The sequence below is a fragment of the Malaya genurostris genome, chromosome 2 (genome assembly GCF_030247185.1).
Source record: "Malaya genurostris strain Urasoe2022 chromosome 2, Malgen_1.1, whole genome shotgun sequence".
In the NCBI taxonomy this organism is placed as follows: Eukaryota; Metazoa; Arthropoda; class Insecta; order Diptera; family Culicidae; genus Malaya; species Malaya genurostris.
Window position 1 is genome coordinate 278,890,357 of NC_080571.1, and position 18,135 is coordinate 278,908,491.

The window sequence follows — 18,135 nt, forward strand, 5'->3', positions numbered from 1 at the left end:
TTTCATCGACTACCTTGAAAAGGGAAAAACCATCAACAGTGACTATTATATAGCGTTATTAGAGCGTTTGAAGGACGAAATTTAAAAAAAAACGGCCTCATTTGAAGAAGAAAAAAGATTTGTTTCATCAACACAATGCACCGTGTCACAAGTCGATGAAAATTGAACGAATTGGGCTTCGAATTGCTCCCTCATCCACCGTATTCTCCAGATTTGGCCCCCAGTGACTTTTTCCTGTTCTCATATCTCAAGAGAATGCTCGCTGGTAAAAAATTTAGAAGCAATGAAAAGGTAATCCCTGAAACTGAGGCCTATTTTGAGGCAAAGGACAAATCGTGCTACAAAAATGGTATCGAAAAGTTGGAAGATCGCTATAATCGCTGTATCGCCTTTGACGGCAATTATGTTGAATAATGAAAACGAATTTTGGCAAAAAAATGTGTGTTTCTATTAAACGATACGAACTTTTCAGCCGAACTGTTATGTTTGTGGATATAGTTTCATTTTTCCTACTGAAAGTTATTGAGTTACATTTTTTTTACATTGAGTTGGAGTAGACTTTTGCAGCACCAAATGTGGAATAGATTGATTTCGTTCTGGAATATTACAGCGTCGTTGATATTTTTTATTTCCATGAAGAGTTTCATGTCGTCTGCATATATAAGCACTTTCAGATTTTTGAGTATGAAGGAAATGTCGTTTATACGTAAAATGAAAAGGAGAGGCCCTAAGTGAGAACCCTGAGGTACGCCAGAAGTTACATTAATTGGTTCAGACAGAATATTTTGGAAGCGGACTACCTGTACACGATTCGTTAAGTATGATTTGAGCCATTCAAGAAGAATTTGTTTTATGCCATATTTTTGTAGTTTGTGTAGAAGTAAAGGTATGTCAATACGGTCGAAGGCTTTGCTAAAGTCAGTGTAAAGAGTTTCTACGTAGTTGCCGGCGTCCATTGCATTCAGAGTGAATGTCATAAATTCTAAGAGATTTGTTGTAGTTGAGCGGCCTTTAAAAAAGCCATGTTGTTTGTTTGCTATTACATTTTTAAGTTGAAGAAAAAGTTTTTCGTTTACAATTTTTTCAAATAATTTTGGAATGCATGAGATAATGGCTATTCCACGGTAGTTCCTAATGTTAGATTTTGCACCAGATTTAAATATTGGTACAAGAAAGGAAGTTTTCCATGCTTTAGGTAGTGTAAGTTCTTTAGCAAGATTTTTTTTAAATATTGGTGGTATACTGTCAGGTCCAGGCCCTTTTGAGGCGTCTAAGTTTTTCAGTGCTGTCGAAATGTCATGTTCTGATAGATAGTTTACAGAGATGGAGTTGGAAAATGCAGGTATGAAAGAGAAGTATTCACGGTCACGGCCAGTTTCTGAATAAGATGTATATACTTCTTGAAAGAAATTCGCAAATTGATTGCAGATTTCTGTACTATTTTTCCCTACATGTTCGTCGAGGTGCATTTGAGATGGAAAATTGTTGCCTTTTAGTATAGTTTTTGTGTAGTTAAAAAGGTTCTTAGGACAAGTCTTTATTTCGTTTTCAATTTTGCGGTTGTATTCTTCGTGTGCTGTGTTAATGGCTATTTTGAGTTGATTGCATAGATTTAAGTAATTTTGAAGATGAGCGTCACTTTTTTCGTGTTTGTAAGTTTTGTGTGCTTTTTCTTTTCTATTTTTCAAATGTTTTAGTTGTGAATTGAACCATACAGGTAATTTGTCGTTATGATTTTTTCTTCTTCTTTTCATAGGCAAAGTTTCGGCTAATATTTTGTTTATAATGTGATAGAATTTGTTTACTTCGACGTCGACATTTCCTTCTGTACTCAGTATGTTCCGCCAATTTATTATACTTAGTCTACACTTGACTTCTTCAAAGTCAATTTTATTGTATTCCGGCACTTCCTCATATTCCATAGTCGTAGGAAAAGGATGCATTGTGTGTAAATAATTAATATTCAATTGCGGTGTGAAATGCTTCATTTTTCCATAATGGCAGGTTTGATGCATTCACACAAAAGTCTTCTGTGCAATTTGTGAAAAGATGGTCTAAATATGCGTTTTGTTGATTTTTTACGGAGTTTACTTGATGTAGGCCACGTTTACGTTTTCTCCTACGACTGGAAGTAATATTGATTCATATTCAATGTCAGAAATGAAGTCCGCATTACGTTGATTGAAGTCGCCAAAAATATGAATATTACTTCAGGTTCCATATTCGAAATAATTGTGTCTAAAGATTGAAAAAATAATTCAAAAAAGAATTTGTTCGCATTTTCGGGTGGGAAGTAGACAGAGCAGTAAATATGTAAATATGTTCTCCCAATATTGAGACTTTGGCCCATACATGCTAAAATTCTTTATATTTAGGAGTAATAATTTCTTCAGAAGTAAAGCAAGAGTTAATGGCTATGAGGACTCCACCTCCAGATTTTTTCTGACAGAGAGATAAATTTCGGTCGTGCCGGAATACGTTAAAATTATTTCCAAACACTTCTTCGCTTCTAACATTTTCATCCCAGCTGCTTTCAGTTCCAAGGATTACGTCGAAAGAGGAGGTTATTAAATTTTGATGAATTTCTTTCATTTTGGCCGGGCTTTTCATGCGGTTGAAATTTTGGCAATAGACCAGAATTTCAGTCACATTTTGTCTATGAAGCGAAGAAGTTTTTGAGAATTCTGGAATACTTACATTACTAATTTCTGTGTCTATTCCTTCCTTATAACACTATGGGTCTACGAGGCACCGAAGCGAAATTTGATTTTTTCAGCAATTCTATATCCTTTTTATAGAGATAGATAAAAATCAACTGTTTCGCAATTTTATTATTCTTTTCCTTCACTGTTATCAGCATTCAGCTTTTCACGAGCGTTGAATTATCAGAACTACTCCTTCAAAGAGATTCAACTGATCTTTACAAAACAGATATGATTTCACGTAACTTTTCATGTTATCCTAGAGAGACCCCCCCCTTTTCGGATGCCTATGTGTGAAGCAGAGTTTTTCATCAAAACATTACCGATCACGATAGCCGAGCTAGTGTTGGTGTGGAAAACTTCACTGATATCGACTGGAATGCTCCTCTCTGTTATTTTTTTGCAATCCTCTCAGTGACAACCGTGCACCGTACATCCAATCTCACCGCCTGACCGATTCTATGCGTGACTCGCAAGTGTAACACAAAAGAGCTTATTGTGTTTGTGATCGCTGCTGCTCCCGAGTGCAAAAGAGAGCGAGAGGAAATGCGCGCGCTGCAAAAAAAAAAATACGGAACGAGTCTCTATGTACTACACCAGTCTGTGAAATGATTTTCCCGCTCTCTCCGCGTCTTTCCGGCACCTACTGGTTCACCTACCGACCCGATGAAACTGGGAATGGAAAAAACAGATCGTCGCCGGTCGTTTACTTCTAAGGTTGCTCTCCCGCGTCGGGGTGGCCACGGAACAGGGTTGCAGCTTGGTGGCGATTGACGTGAAGATTTGATGTGTTTGTAAATAAGCTTGTACGTGATTGGCGAATAAGATTTCAATCAGAAAAGCACATTCAAATGAAAAATACGTTGTTTTTGGTGTCACGTTTTTTTGTAATCAGTGCATTACTGTTCAAATTATTAACGACAGTGCAAATAAAAACTAATTAAAAACATAAAGTGTTTACGTTTGACGTTTGTTTCAATCGACACTTCTTTGTAATGAAAAGACAATTATTTTCACGCATCTATCGTATAAAACAATTACCAGGAAATTCAACTGTTGTAATTTTTGGAAACATCCTAGAGCAAGAATTCATCCCTGCCCGACTGGGTGGCAAATAATCACATACACGACAAATAACGACTACAACGGCGTTACAGAAGGACTTCTACCAGTTTGGAGCAGTTGCCGCCGCCGCCTCCCCCCGAACAGCATCAGCCTGCTATGCTCTGCAATACGAAGGGAAAATTTTGCAGACCGTTTGGAGAATTTTCACTCTCACGCCGCACCAGTCAGTTCAGTTGAGGTGCGTTTTTCTGCGGGGCAAGTCGGACCCGTGGAGTCCCGAGTTTGTGTTTCGCCGAGGATTCTCAGCTGCCTTCCTGCTACCTTTAGCATCTAAAGAATACAAACCGCTTTTTTAACTGTCTGTCTGTCTATCTGACTGACTGACTGACTGACTGAAGTCTGGCTCGGTACTGATCTAGACGGATTTGTTTGATGGTGCATGAATGGATGGATTCCTTCTGCAGTTCCAAATCTCAAGTGACTTACGCTAGTTAGATTGGTTAGACAATCTGCACCCGTTTCGAGAGCTGCCAACTGATTTCGTGCGTCAATCAAATTGAAGTGGACTTTTAGTTTTACCTTCTGTGTGATATATTTTTCGTTGGTCAGTTATCCCACTTGCCGTGAATTGTTACGAAGGTATCCAACTACATACATATGCAAGTGATCTAATCATTCGAACGAAGCAAAAATAAGGGAACGAACCTCACCGGAGCAGCTCGAGTGCCATCGATCGGCAGAACTTGGACCCCGACTGGATAAAGTGTTCGAGAAGAGAAAGGTGATTTTTCATCCCATCTCATCTTCTTTTCCTCCCCGTTCAAGTATAATCAGAGGAAATTGAATCAGTTGCATCTACGGACGTAGAGATATCGGAAGCAAGAAAAATGTTTCGAGAGTGTTTAGGCCACGGGTGGTAGCAAAAAAAATATCGAATTAAATCCAATCAAGTAAAAAACAGCGAGTGTGGGAAGCACTAGAGAAGGAAAGAGAAAGAAAGTTTTCGTGTGAGTGTGTGTGTGTATGCCCCCAGCTAGGGTCATATCAATCCGGTAATCATAGCCATGTGTGGAACATCGTGAAAGTGATTGTGCCAAGAGCTTTTCAAGTGGAAAACTTCGACTAATTGATGCAACAACTTGTGGCTTGGAAACACCGATTGGCTAAATTTGTGTACCAGTTTTAGTTGCGGTGAATCACAAGCGGTCCCACTTTGCCGACACATGTATTCTAAGTGGATTCCATCACCAGGTACGGAACCCTGCGGTGCATCAATTCCTAGGCAAATCCATCAGTTATTTTCCCTCCGGTAATAGATTTTGCCGATCAGCACACTCCTACGACATTTTCTTACAACGTTTTAACGTTCAATCAGCAAAACTAGAAACGATCAAACTCTAACTACCTCCTACTCCACGAAACCGGAAGTTCGTAATTATGCTTTTATTGACTTTCATAGCACGTAATTTCTTTATCAAATCAAATTGTGTTATCCCACCAGTTTGCTGCGTATGTGCTGAAAGATGCTGTGCTAACAGATTGAAGACGATTTGGATGATTCTATTAATCAACTATCTCGAAGAAAACATTTGCCTTGTGCATAAACACGTCCATTGGGTCAGAAATTTTCTACACGCGAGAAAAAAAACACAGAATCGATAAACAAAATATTTCTAGAAATTCGAAGGAATACCAAAACAAACATGACAACAGAAAACCGTTGCACATTCCGCTGATTTATTGTCCGCCTACTAAGGATTGGCAATATTTCGATACGCTATCAGAAAATATTGTCATCCACGCCGCGCCGTCTTCTTGCTTGTGGCTGTACGGTGAGACCCCGTGTCGAGTGGAAGTAAAAACTCCGACACCGCTGTGCGTATGGATGAAATAATCCGATTTACAGATGCTGCCACATGTGCGATGAAATACGCCATTTGTTCGATTTTCACTTTACCAATTCGACATCGACAGGGATAGAGAGAGATGAAGACTCGATATTTTGGAATGACGACGCCTGTGTGTGTTTATTTATTGTAGCTCTTAAATATGTTTCTCTATTATGTATATTAATAATTGGATTGTGACTTAATTTGACATTGTTGAGATTTAAGTGGTGATTTTGCAGACTTGTTATTTACATAAATCCATTTTTATCATTAGTTCATTATTTTCTACCACAATTCAGGCCCGTACCAAGGATTTCGTTTCGGGAGGGGCTGGTTGACTTCATCAATTTCGGAAGCACCGAAAAAAGTAGTCAAGAACGTCGGAAATGAGCTGGTTTGAGCTCAGATATTACTTGGTCTATTTCACGAACTTATACTCAAATTAAAGGTGTGTTGATGTGTTGAAAATTTCAAGTCGTCATTAGAAGTAACGACGCAACAAAAACAGAAAAATATTCTCCAGTTGGTTCAAAGCTGTTTCAATTTGAAGGTCTTGTATGTTGGTTTTTATACAAACTTGGTTTTACCGGTCTTCGCTTCCGGAAGTGGCAGCCAAAAATTCCAAAACCACTTAGATTTACCAGATTTGACAAAGCCGATTTTCATAAATGATTGAATGAATCAAATCTGAATCCGGCTTCTGATTCCAGAAATACAGAATTTTAAGTACTCAAAGACTCTTACTTACTCTTACTCTTTCAGTCGTAGACCACGCGGGGTCTCTGCTGTATACAGGAGGCGTCTCCATTCAACTCGGTTCATGGCTGCTCGCCGCCAGCCTCGGTAGCTGCGAAGGGTCCGCAGGTCGTCCTCAATTTGATCGATCCATCTTGCCCGCTGCGCGCCTCTTCTTCTTATACCGGTCGGATCATTATCGAGAATCATTTTAACCGGGTTGTTCTCCGACATTCTAACAACATGCCCGGCCCACCGTAACCACCCGACCTTGGCCGTTTGGACGAGGTTTGGTCCTCCCAACAACTGGTGCAGTTCATGGTTCATTCGCCTTCTCCACGTACCGTCTTCCATTCGAACTCCGCCTAAGATGGTTCGCAACACATTCCGTTTAAAAACACCTAGTGAGCGTTTATCCTCCGCAAGCATTGTCCAGGACTCGTGCCCGTAGAGGATAACCGGTCTAATCAGCATTTTGTAGATAGTTAACTTCGTACGACGGCGAATTTTGCTCGATCGAAGCGTCCTGCGCAGTCCAAAGTAAGCACGATTTCCTGACAATATGCGTCTCTGAATTTCTCTGCTGGTGTCAATATCGGCAGTCACCAGTGAGCCAAAGTACACGAACTCGTCGACCATTTCGATTTCATCACCACCAATCGCTCTTCTTATCACACCCTCCAAAGCAATGTTGAATAGCAGACTCGAAAGGCCATCACCTTGCCGTAGCCCTCTGCGAGTTTGGAAGGGACTCGAGTTTATCCTCGATACTCGATCAACGCACATCACTCGATCCATCGTAGCCTTGACCAATCGTATCAGTTTGTCCGGGAATCCGTAGTCGTGCATGATTTTCCATAGCTGTTCTCGATCGATTGTGTCGTAGGTTGATTTGAAATCGATGAATAAGTGAAGTCGCGGCACTTTTGCATCACCTGGCGGATGACGAACACTTTGTCCGTAGCGTAGCGCGTTCGCCCATAAATCCTGCCTGATATTGTCCCACGAATTCGTTTGCAATCGATGAAGGTCGACGGCATAAGATTTGGGAGTGTAGCTTGTAGGCGGCGTTCAGCAGAGTTATCGCGCGGTAATTGCAGCAATCCAGCTTATCGCCCTTTTTGTGGATGGGACACACGATTCCTTCCATCCAGGCGCGTACACAGGGGGGGGGGGGTTTAGGCGTTCCCAAGTTCGTTACCGCGCCGCTACTTTCATATTCCGCCACATCGCCATTGAGGTGCTCGCCGAAATACTGCCGCCACCTCTCGATCATCTCACATCACCTGGTGTCCTTGCACATATCGGCCTGTGACACATGGCCTCTGCGCGAACGGTTCACCTTCTCGTAGAACTTCCTTGTGTCATTAGCACGGAACAGCTGTTCCATCGCTTCGCGATCTCGGTTTTCCTGTTGGCGTTTTTTTTCTACGGGATACCGAGTTTAGTCTGTTCCGCGCCTGTCTGTATCGCTCCTCGTTTGCTTTCGTCTGGTGTTGCAGCTTGCTCGCCCAAGCTGCATTCTTCTCGGCCACTAACTGTTCACATTCGTCGTCGAACCAGTCGTTCCTTACGCTCGGAGCCGCCGTACCTAGTGTTGCTGATGCAGTGCTATCTATGGCAGAACGGATGTCTCTCCAGCCATCTTCAAGAGTAGCTGCACCAAGCTGCTCTTCCGTTGGTAGTGCCACTGCTAACTGCTGCGCGTAATTTTGGGCTACTCCAGCATCCCAGAGCCGCGCGATGTTAAATCGCGGCGTTCGGTTTCGATGTTGGGTAGCCACCGTCGAAAGTTTTGAGCGCATACATACAATAACCAAGTAGTGGTCCGAATCTATATTCGCACTGCGGTAGGTGCGAACATTGTTGATGTCCGAGAAAAATTTTCCGTCGATCAAAACGTGGTCGATTTGGTTTTCGATCTGTTGATCATGTGATCTCCAGGTAGCTTTGTGGATATCCTTGCGGGGAAAGAAGGTGCTTCTGACTACCATACCTCGGGAGGCCGCAAAGTTGACACACCGTTGGCCGTTGTTATTCGATGCGGCATGCAGGCTGTTTGGCCCGATTACCGGTCGGTACATTCCCTCCCTTCCTACTTGGGCATTCATGTCACCGATGACAATTGTCACGTCTCTGTGTGGGCAGCCGTCATAGGCTTGTTCCAGCTGCACGTAGAACGCTTCTTTCTCGTCATCGGGTCTCCCTTCATGTGGGCAGTGCACGTTGATGATGCTGTAATTGAAAAAAGCGGCCTTTAATTCTCAACTTACACATCCTAGCGTTGATCGGCTGCCACCCAATCACTCGCTGACGCATCTTGTCCAGCACTATAAAGCCAGTTCCCAGCTCGTTCGTTGTGCCACAGCTTTGGTAGAAGGTAGCCGCACGATGTCCGCTTTTCCACACCTTTTGTCCCATCCAACAAAGCTCCTGCAGCGCTACGACGTCGAAGCTGCGAGGATTTAGTTCGTCGTATATTATCCTGTCGCAGCCTGCGAAACCTAGCGACTTGCAGTTCCATGTTCCATGTTTCCAATCGTAGTCCTTATTTCGTCGCGTGGGTCTATGCCGATTGTTCCGGGTCGTATTCTCTCCTGTATTGTTTGTAATTAATGTTTTATGGGCGGCTTATTAGGCCTACGCCAACCCCCTGTCTCGCCGGAGGATCATCGTGCTTGCTCTGTTTAACGTCCCAACTTGCACTAGGACGATCCCGTTGGTGGGGTTGCCACCTTGGATTTAGCTGGACGGGATGCAGCATTTCATACTCAGCCGCTGGATACCAGAACAGACCCCCTTCCCTGTCAGCATACGACCAAGGTCCCACCGGGGTTGGTTACCCGATCTTTCCTATGGTTTCTCGTACCCCAGCCGGCACCGCGGGGAGGTAGGGATAGGAGTTACTGGACAAGAGGCTAAGAACCACACTGGGGCCTGAATTACGCATTGTCCAGTCGTTTACCAACCAGCTGGTCCACAAGTTATATTATCGTCCATTGATTCGTCGTTGCTGTTGTTGTCAAACACGTCGCTGTACGATTTTTGTACACCTCTTGCCATTATTCTTCTTCAGCGTGTGGAAGTCATTATCAGTGTGAACAGACGGACTTTGTTGTACATTGATTCCAGTTGATGGTTCGGCTGCCATTAACCAAATTCAAACTAGTTCAAATGAATTTCCATGCGATTGCTCGGCTACCTGACGATGGAGAGTAAGGTCATCGTTCCTTGGCTCAGACCGGAAGGTCGAATAAACCGGTAAAATGGTGAAGAAGTACCTGATAAAAGTGAGCATTGAAACATTAGTCGAGGCCGATTGTTTCTAGGAATGTTGAAAATTAGCGTGGTCCCGAAGACCATTAACACTCCTACAGCTACGAGCGAGAGAAAAATGTTGGCTTCGTTTTCTTGGTGGTCTTTTTGTCCCTATTCTCGCAAGGTCTGCTTTAACAAGCATCTTATTGAAGTTGATCATATATTTTTCATTTTACAATGTTAGGTTTTTCTAGCTATACTAGCTGACCCGTCGAACTTCGTCTCGTCCAAAAATAATTTGTTCCCATTTATGTGTTCGAAGAGCAGAATTGTCAAACGACTAAGTGGTTAACAATCAACGGAATTCGACACACATTCGCTTTAGCCCAAAAAAAGAAACATCACCCTGAAATTAATGTGAACATGTGTACAGCTTTTAAGCATCGATAATGTTTTCTAAGAACTTGTTCTGTACGTTCAAGTTGCCAAAAAGTACCACACGTACTTTAGAGCTCTAATAAACTGGATATTTTTAGATACGAAGGAACTTTTGGTTCCTTGGAGAGACGACACTTACATTTTAAGTTGATGTTGAACTTACCAATTTGAGCATTCTTCTCAGCAAGAATGGCTTTTATCGTATCAAAAAGCGCTCTCTAGCAAATCTTCACACAATTCTATCAGTGCCATCAAAGAGAGACGATAATCTCAGTAACAAAACACCGGCATGGTCCATTTAACACAGAATGGACACCAGTGCAAAAACGATTTTCTCTCGACGACCCATCTGAGCGTCACGGGTCAGCACGTTGGGGTAGGGATTCGCTCTGAAGCAATTCTCGTTTTGCGATCCGATTCTATACGGGCAGTGGATAATTGTGATAGCATCATTTTACTATTGTCGCTTATTCTAACTATGTACATATGTACATATAACTTTGTGTCTATGAAAATATCTGTGAATGCTCAACACAAAGGTTTTGAAATATTGTAACCTTGTATGAGAATCATCAAGTTGATTCATCGGTTCGATTTTCTAGGATAATTGTCAAATTGCGATTATCTCTTGGTAAATTCCACACAGCGCCGATTATTTCAAAACTGTATCTATTTTGGTGGGCCGTGAAATACTCAAAGTATGAGATGGAGCGAAAAATGTAGCAAAAATCTTTCACGGTTCATGCATTGAGAGGCAGCGAGTTCTTGTAGCGTCAACCACCAGATTGACGATGTTGTATACAATGTACAGAAATAGTATCAATCCATCTTGAATATTGATATCTTATTACCACTTATTATGTGCGCTTCGTGTAATCTAAATCATTCGACAGCAAAATGCAAGGAAAAACTCTTAGTTTGACCTTAGCGCTTCTAGAGCTAAGCTTGTTGATACACAATGACCAATATTATTCATCTGACTCCATTACACACATTCTGGCATTCCGCCAGTCATTTAGTAAGCAACAATGCTAATACTCAATTAAGCACGTGGCTCTGAATAACGAACCACATGAATCAAGTATGCATGTGATAACGTCACACAAATCAACTCGTTGCGCGCCAAAAGATTCTTTCAACGATCTAGTTTTCCTTTATTTGACGACCAAACACTTATGCAACTCGTTGCGCGCCAAACATCGATCGTAGATCTAGCAATCATTGACGACTTTTTCAACGGAAAATTCCATTATCCATACAAAACAACTCTATGGATTTTTCCCACTTTTCCGGAAAATTTTCCTAATTTTTTCGATGTACGAACCCGGTGGTGGTAGAAATTAATCAAACAAAAAAAGATTCATGTAAATCCGTCCATCCGTTCTTAAGTGATGCGATTACAAAGAATGATCTCTGCATTTTTATATATATAGATAGATAGATAGATTAGAAAAAATATGCAATCTTTTACGCCATGCAGCAAAGGAACCGTTCTAGGATTAAAAATGGAAACTTCTAACTAATTCTTTATGAGGAATTTTTCAGTTCTCGCTATTAACCAACGTCATGGTTTCCTATGCTTTCTCCAGTTTTATTCGTAACAAACGTGACCAGCATTGTGTTTACCAAAAAAAAAAAACAAACAAGCCTACACACAGCCGCTTCAGGAACTCCATCTGCTTTATAATTTATGGAGGCGCCAGTAGCTTGCTATCCGGCAAAGTACGATCCAGTAATTTAGATTCCTTCGGATGATGAATCGCCCCAACCTCAGCTCCTCAAACAATTTTCGTACAATTTCTCACCCAGCTGTTGACACTTCTCCGCGTCCCCGCCCAGCTAGCAGCTTTTCATCCGGGTTGATGCTATCAGGTCATCGGTAAAACTGTACCTTTTTCGCCCAATCTTGCTTGCTTTTTTTGTTATTCTTTGCTTTGCTCAGTACAAATTACCTGGAGAAAAAGGGCAGCGATTTGACTTTTTTTTTTCTTTTGCTTATTCCGGCCATCTGCCCATTTACCGGCCCAAAAAAAAACAACAACAGCGTGATTGGGTTCCTGATGCAAATCCTGATAAAGAACCCTGTCATTTCATGTCCAAATCCCCTTTCACTTCTAAGAGTTGTTTTTTTCTCCTGTTCGTGGCATTCCGGAAAACGGGGAAGTTTTTGTTTCAATGTTTCAATTTACATAGCCGATTAGTGGAAGGTTGAAAATTGAAATTGATTCTCCCGCAGGGAAATGAGGTGGCATTTGATTCTAGCCATAGTAGCGCATACAGCAAAATTTAAATCCGGAATGTGATATGAAAATAATTACTTTGCAATAATTGAATTGGAATTAGTTGAGAAATTTTCCATTCGAACGCATATGGATAGGAGTTTCTGGTAACTTTTAGAAATCCGAAAACAAGAAGAGTTCTCTTTACCATTTGATAGTGACAGAGGAGAGCGTTAAACACTTTTTAAACTGCGAAAATGTTCAGAAGCATTTTTCAAATAGGCTACTATTTTAGCTTATAGTCACCCGTATGAGTCGCTTGTTCAAATTCTTAGTAGATTTGGATTCATAGTTTCAACACTGTAGGCTAAATTTTCACCGTGAAGTTTTTTTTTGTCCGGTTAAGTGAATACCGCAATTACGCACGAGAGTATGACGACAAACATTCTCGCCTACTTCGTTCATGGCGTGCACTCGAGGTTGAACAGGAAAAAGCGCAACATTGTTGGTCTTCGGTGCTACCAAGGGAAATTTGCGCAAAGCCAAAGCCTCCCACATCGGCTGCCGCAAATTGTAGCACTGGCACACTGGCATGAACGAAATTCTTTGCTAAACACTACGTAATAGTACGGGTCTCACCGTACTTATGGTTTCGCTTTTTTTCTTCCGCATCCATAGTCGGTGCCGGTTCACTGTGATAAATACTGAAAAGATTTCCCCAGTCGCAATTAATAATGCAAAAATGTGTCGTGAATAATTTAATCGGTTTGGAAAGAATTTATAATAGAATATTCAATACGAACACTAGGAAGATGGTAATCATTTTATGATATGTACATAAAGAACGAAATCATTGATGAGTCGGAAAGTTGTCATTCCTGTTGTTTATTCTATTTACTCAATTTACATCTCATAGCATTTGCAACAATGATTTGCATTTGTCATTCGCAACAATTTCGTAACCTTTTCTGGAAACCAAAACTACCACTTAAATGGACTTTGATTTGACTTCGATTTAACTGCATACATGATGAAATCACGTAAAATTCTCTCGCATCTAGATAAAGACTGTCCCAGAAAGTATGGACGCACTTTGATTTCGTTGTAAATAATTCACAAGTGTTAGATATTCAAATTTTATTCGATATACTGATAATATTAGACTACAACAACAGAATATTATTCTCAACATTTGCTACTTAGCCATTGTAGACTAGCTGGCGCACCTTCTTGCGAACGTTCCTCATTAAATTCCGTACAGACTTCTTGGCAACAAGTTTTGAGATTTTTTTCCAATCTTTTTCGAACTGTTGAATGGTTTCGGCAGCCGAGACATGTTTCCTAAGATGTGCCTTCGTTAATGCCCAAAATTCCTCAATTGTGGTGAAGTTGTGGGCAATTTGGTGGATTCATGTCTTTTGGGACGAAAGTGACATTTTTGGTAGTATACCATTCTACCGTTGATTTCGAGTATTGGCAAGAAGCAAGATCTGGCCAGAAGACAACAGGATCTTTGTGGCTTCGAATCATGGATAGAAGTCGTGTTTGTAAACATTCCTTTATGTATATTTGGCTGTTCATTGAAGCAGTGGTGATGAAGGGTTTCGAAATCTTACCACAGCTACAAATTGCTTGCCAGACCATAGCTTTCTTACCAAATTTTTCGACTTCAATCGATGTCTCGGACTGGTTTAACACTTGCCCTTCTCGCACCGTATAATATTGTGGTCCCGGCAAGGATTTGTAATCGAGTTTCACGTAAGTTTCGTGGTCCATGATTATGCAGTTCAAATTTCCAGCAAGAATCGTATTGTACAGCTTTCGAACCCTCGGCCTGATCGATGCTTCTTATTTCGGACTACGTTTTAGTTGTTTCTGCTTCTTATAGGTTCGAAGATTCAAACGTTCTTTGACACGAAGAACATTTGACTTCGAAGTGCCCACTTTTTTGGCCCATCCCGAACTGAAACCTCCTTCTTTTGCTCGAACGCCTTCAGTATACGTTTATCCAACTAAGGGTTAGCAGGACCTTTTTTTCGACCCGTTTTCGGTTTATCCTCAAAGGTGTTATCCTCACCGAACTTCCTAATTGCATTTCGCACGGCTTTTTCACTTACTACTTCCATTTTTGCTATCTTTCTCAGTGACAGTCCGCGTTCTGTGCACCATTTGTACACAGTTTTTCGACGTTGTTCTGCTGAAAGTCCTCGCATTTCAAAACATATTAATGAAAACGAATAAACAACTGTACAAGTGGTTAGAGAAGAGTGTAAACAACAGGACGCAGCCATAAAAATTGACAGATTCTGAACCATTGCGAAATGGCAGCGGTTTTTGGTTGCTTCCATACTTTCTAGTACAGTCTTTATACTGCATCATATGTTGTTCAACGGTACCATCAACTCTCCTCTTGCTCTTTATTTGTCGAACGAATCATTCGCTTTCGACAGGAAAAAATCCGATACCAATGAATAATTTTCCATAGTGGAAATCACCGGATTCTGGCGAAACTTCGGATTCGGCTTATCCCCCACGGTGGATGTGGTCAATTCAAACAAAACATATTCAGTTTGATCAGTTTGACAGCACATAAATTTTCTACCAAACCACTGCTTGCTCCTCCGGGATGGTGAATGATTCCCTCCGATTTTTGATTTCAGTCAGATTCTCTGATAGAATGAATGTACAACATGCGACGTGACTAACTGTATTTATTTTTGCTATAAAATTATTGACATGACTATCCATGCGTTAGGGGTGAAGGGTGTGAAAAATGCAGGCTCTCAAGAAATATTTCTATATCTGTGAAAGTTTTATGCACGGCTACATTTATTTTCGTGAAAAACACATGAAAAATGTACGCTAACAAAAATTTGGATCCACTATAAATTTTCAATTTCGTTCCGTTCAAACGCTTTCGATCACCAGCCGCATATTCGTTTGTGTTTATTTTCATTCGACTTTATTATGTACTTCGAATTTACCGTGTTAACAGGCTGCGTACTTGGAAATATTTTGTGACCTGCTCATAGTCTTTTTAATACGGAGATTACAGTTTGCTAGTTGAAACTAATACTCTTTTATTTATTCGTGTGATTTATTTTCACCTTGGCCGATCTATTTACTACAATGGTATAAGTGACGGAACCGACAAAACGCGTTGTTTTTTAACCGCACAAATTACTCAGAGATGGCTGAATCGATTTTAGCACACTTAGATGGGTCAGGGTCATTTTGCCGAAAGCCATTTCGCCAAATCCTTCAATTGTCTTAAAATCGTTAATGGAATTGATTCCAAATAAATACAAATGATTATAATGTTTCCGTCCCTTTTGTTGACCTGCAATCGTACTTCTGAAATCTATCATATTTAAAATTAAGAAAATTAATTTCCTTCATTATCTTGTTGACTTTATTATCTGCAAAGCACCAAGTTGGTGTTTCAATGCATAGAGAGCTGGTCCTACAAACCAGTTGTCATATGTTCGAGTCACGAAGTGTCAGTAGGATCGTAGAACTGGCCAAGCAATGATCCTGTACGCTAAGAATCGGCAGCGAAGTCTGTTGAAACAGAAAGGCCAAATTTTACAAAAGAAATGTAATGCCTGGGCTTTGCTTTAGTATATCTGTCAGGTGAATGTTTTCGGTATTTTCCGTTCATTGAATTCAAATTAAAAACTATCTTAACTGGCTTCGCCACCACCGGTGAAACGACTTTCGACTCGTTTGAAAGCTACTGTTAGGCCATCAAGTTCAAAGACAAAATTGCTGTGACTTCTGGTTCCGGAGATATGATGATATAAGTGACGTAACCGACAAAACGAGTTGTTTTTCTATTGTTCAATTTTCTCAGTTTTTAAAAGTCGATTTATTTCCATTGGTTTTGCTGAAAATTGCTGTTTTTCTTAAAAAAATATGCTATCGTGTTTAAAACGTTATGTACTTTCGATCTGGAATGTGAAAGAAAGAGCTATTAAAATACAATAGTTAAGTGCAGTTGTTTCATACGTTATGTACTTTCGATTTTATTCATTAAATAAGTAGCGCGATGTGCACAGAGAACCCTTCGATCATAAAATTGCGATATCGCAGTTTTTGATTTTTGCGATAGTTGATTTAACTAATTTCTTTTTGATTCAACCAACATGATTTTTGATTTGCATATATTCAGACAGTTGAAAGCAAAACAATAATTGAAATGCGAAATCAACAACTTTTTTAGTTGAAATCTGTTCGCGTCGCTTCAAAATGTCAATGAAAACAACATCGATGGTTAAAGCGTTTGGTGAAATTGTGTTCATTCGATTTGAGAAATTTATGATAACAAGTATTTATCTAACAGCGGTGTTGTGATAAAGTTAACCTTGTTTAAGATGAAAAAGATATGGTGACAAATTGGAAAATGTTTATGAATGATCATCTCGTAATCTTTCAGGTATGCGCAAAAATTTTATGCTTCGAATTTGATCATTGATTCACTTCCAGCAGACTGTTTTACTTCCAGCTGTTTGATACCGATGATGATGTTCATGCATTAGCAATAAAACGCTTTTTGACACGAATTTAATTTATAAAAGTGACAGGAGCGAAGGGTTTCAAACACACAGAACGCGCTGTGATTGAATGGTGCGTTTGAATTGCCGTCGCAAAATTCCAATTCACAGCGGTTGATGCACCCAAGCTCATATAAATTGACTAAAATTATCAGTGCATAACTTTAGTTCAACCGTTTGAAGGTATCATCTATCAATACTCATTTTAGGTAAATTTAATAATTTCGCTAATTTACTCGCCCCTCCTGGCACTTTTGCTGATTAAAAACGTTTTTCTACATCAATCATTTCCGATCGAATCAGAAGTATTTTTTTAGAATTTAGATCTTTACTGATCTCGACTTGACATGATCATGATCATACAAAAATCAAAATCACTTAGAGATCAGATCAGTTCTGATTTCGTAATGATAATTTAAGATTACTTGAAATCAGCAGTGATCGGTGGTTTTCCCAGCCCTAATGATATTACATGTAAATATAAAATACTGTTTATATTTTAACAACGATATTTATTTCATGAATCTAAACATACCGAACTTATTTCAAATAGATCATGACGTGTATCAGTAAGCATATTTTGATTATTTTCGCAAATCAATAACATTGTTCGAGTTGATGCAACTAATTGCAATTTCCGATTTATTTTTCAACTATCAGAATTTTGTTTCAATAACAACACCAGTTATTTCAACTAAAATATTTGTTGAAATTGAAAGGTATGTGTCCTCACTAATTGACAGCATTTTTTTTTTCAAACAGTTAAATTAGTTGTTTCAACCATCGTTTCTGCTAATTGAAAAACAAAAATGACAGTTTAGTTAAAACCAAGTTTTAACCAATCGAATTCATAAAATCAACTAATATTCTGGTTGAAATGGGATCGCGGGTGGTTCCGTGTGGAATGTGAAAGAAAGAGCTATTAAAATACAATAGTTAAGTGCAGTTTCTAACAACAGTATTTTCAAAGAGAAAAAGCATAAAAGAGACAAATCGGTCAAACAATATCATATGTAGTTTTCACTAATGCATTTTTAGCTATCCCAGTAAAGAATATTTCTGCTTATTGTCGGTAATTTATGCATAAAACATTACACAGATAATATAATTACCATATGATAAAAATCTAATCGAATTAAATTAAAAATTGGACGTAGAATCAAATTATGAATTATAAATAGTATGCTTGTTCCAAAACGTCGTAGACTTGTGTTAATTGAATCAAGATGCCAAAATCTTATTATTTGCAAATGAAGCCTACCGTTCCCAAAGTATG

General features: G+C 39.8%; 1 protein-coding gene across 6 annotated transcripts in view; it reads left to right on the plus strand.

Annotated features, from left to right (window-relative positions):
• Positions 1-3,985: 3,985 nt before the first annotated feature.
• Positions 3,986-18,135, plus strand: part of LOC131430247 (probable G-protein coupled receptor 158) — a 214,987-nt gene continuing 200,837 nt past the window's right edge. For 2 of the 6 annotated variants that reach the window (XM_058595047.1, XM_058595051.1), the window contains exon 1: positions 3,988-5,018. The gene's annotated coding sequence lies outside the window, so the exon portion shown is untranslated. Of the gene's footprint in view, positions 5,019-18,135 lie in introns of all 6 variants that reach the window. The other 4 variants (XM_058595052.1, XM_058595049.1, XM_058595048.1 and 1 more) reach the window with 4 other exon arrangements.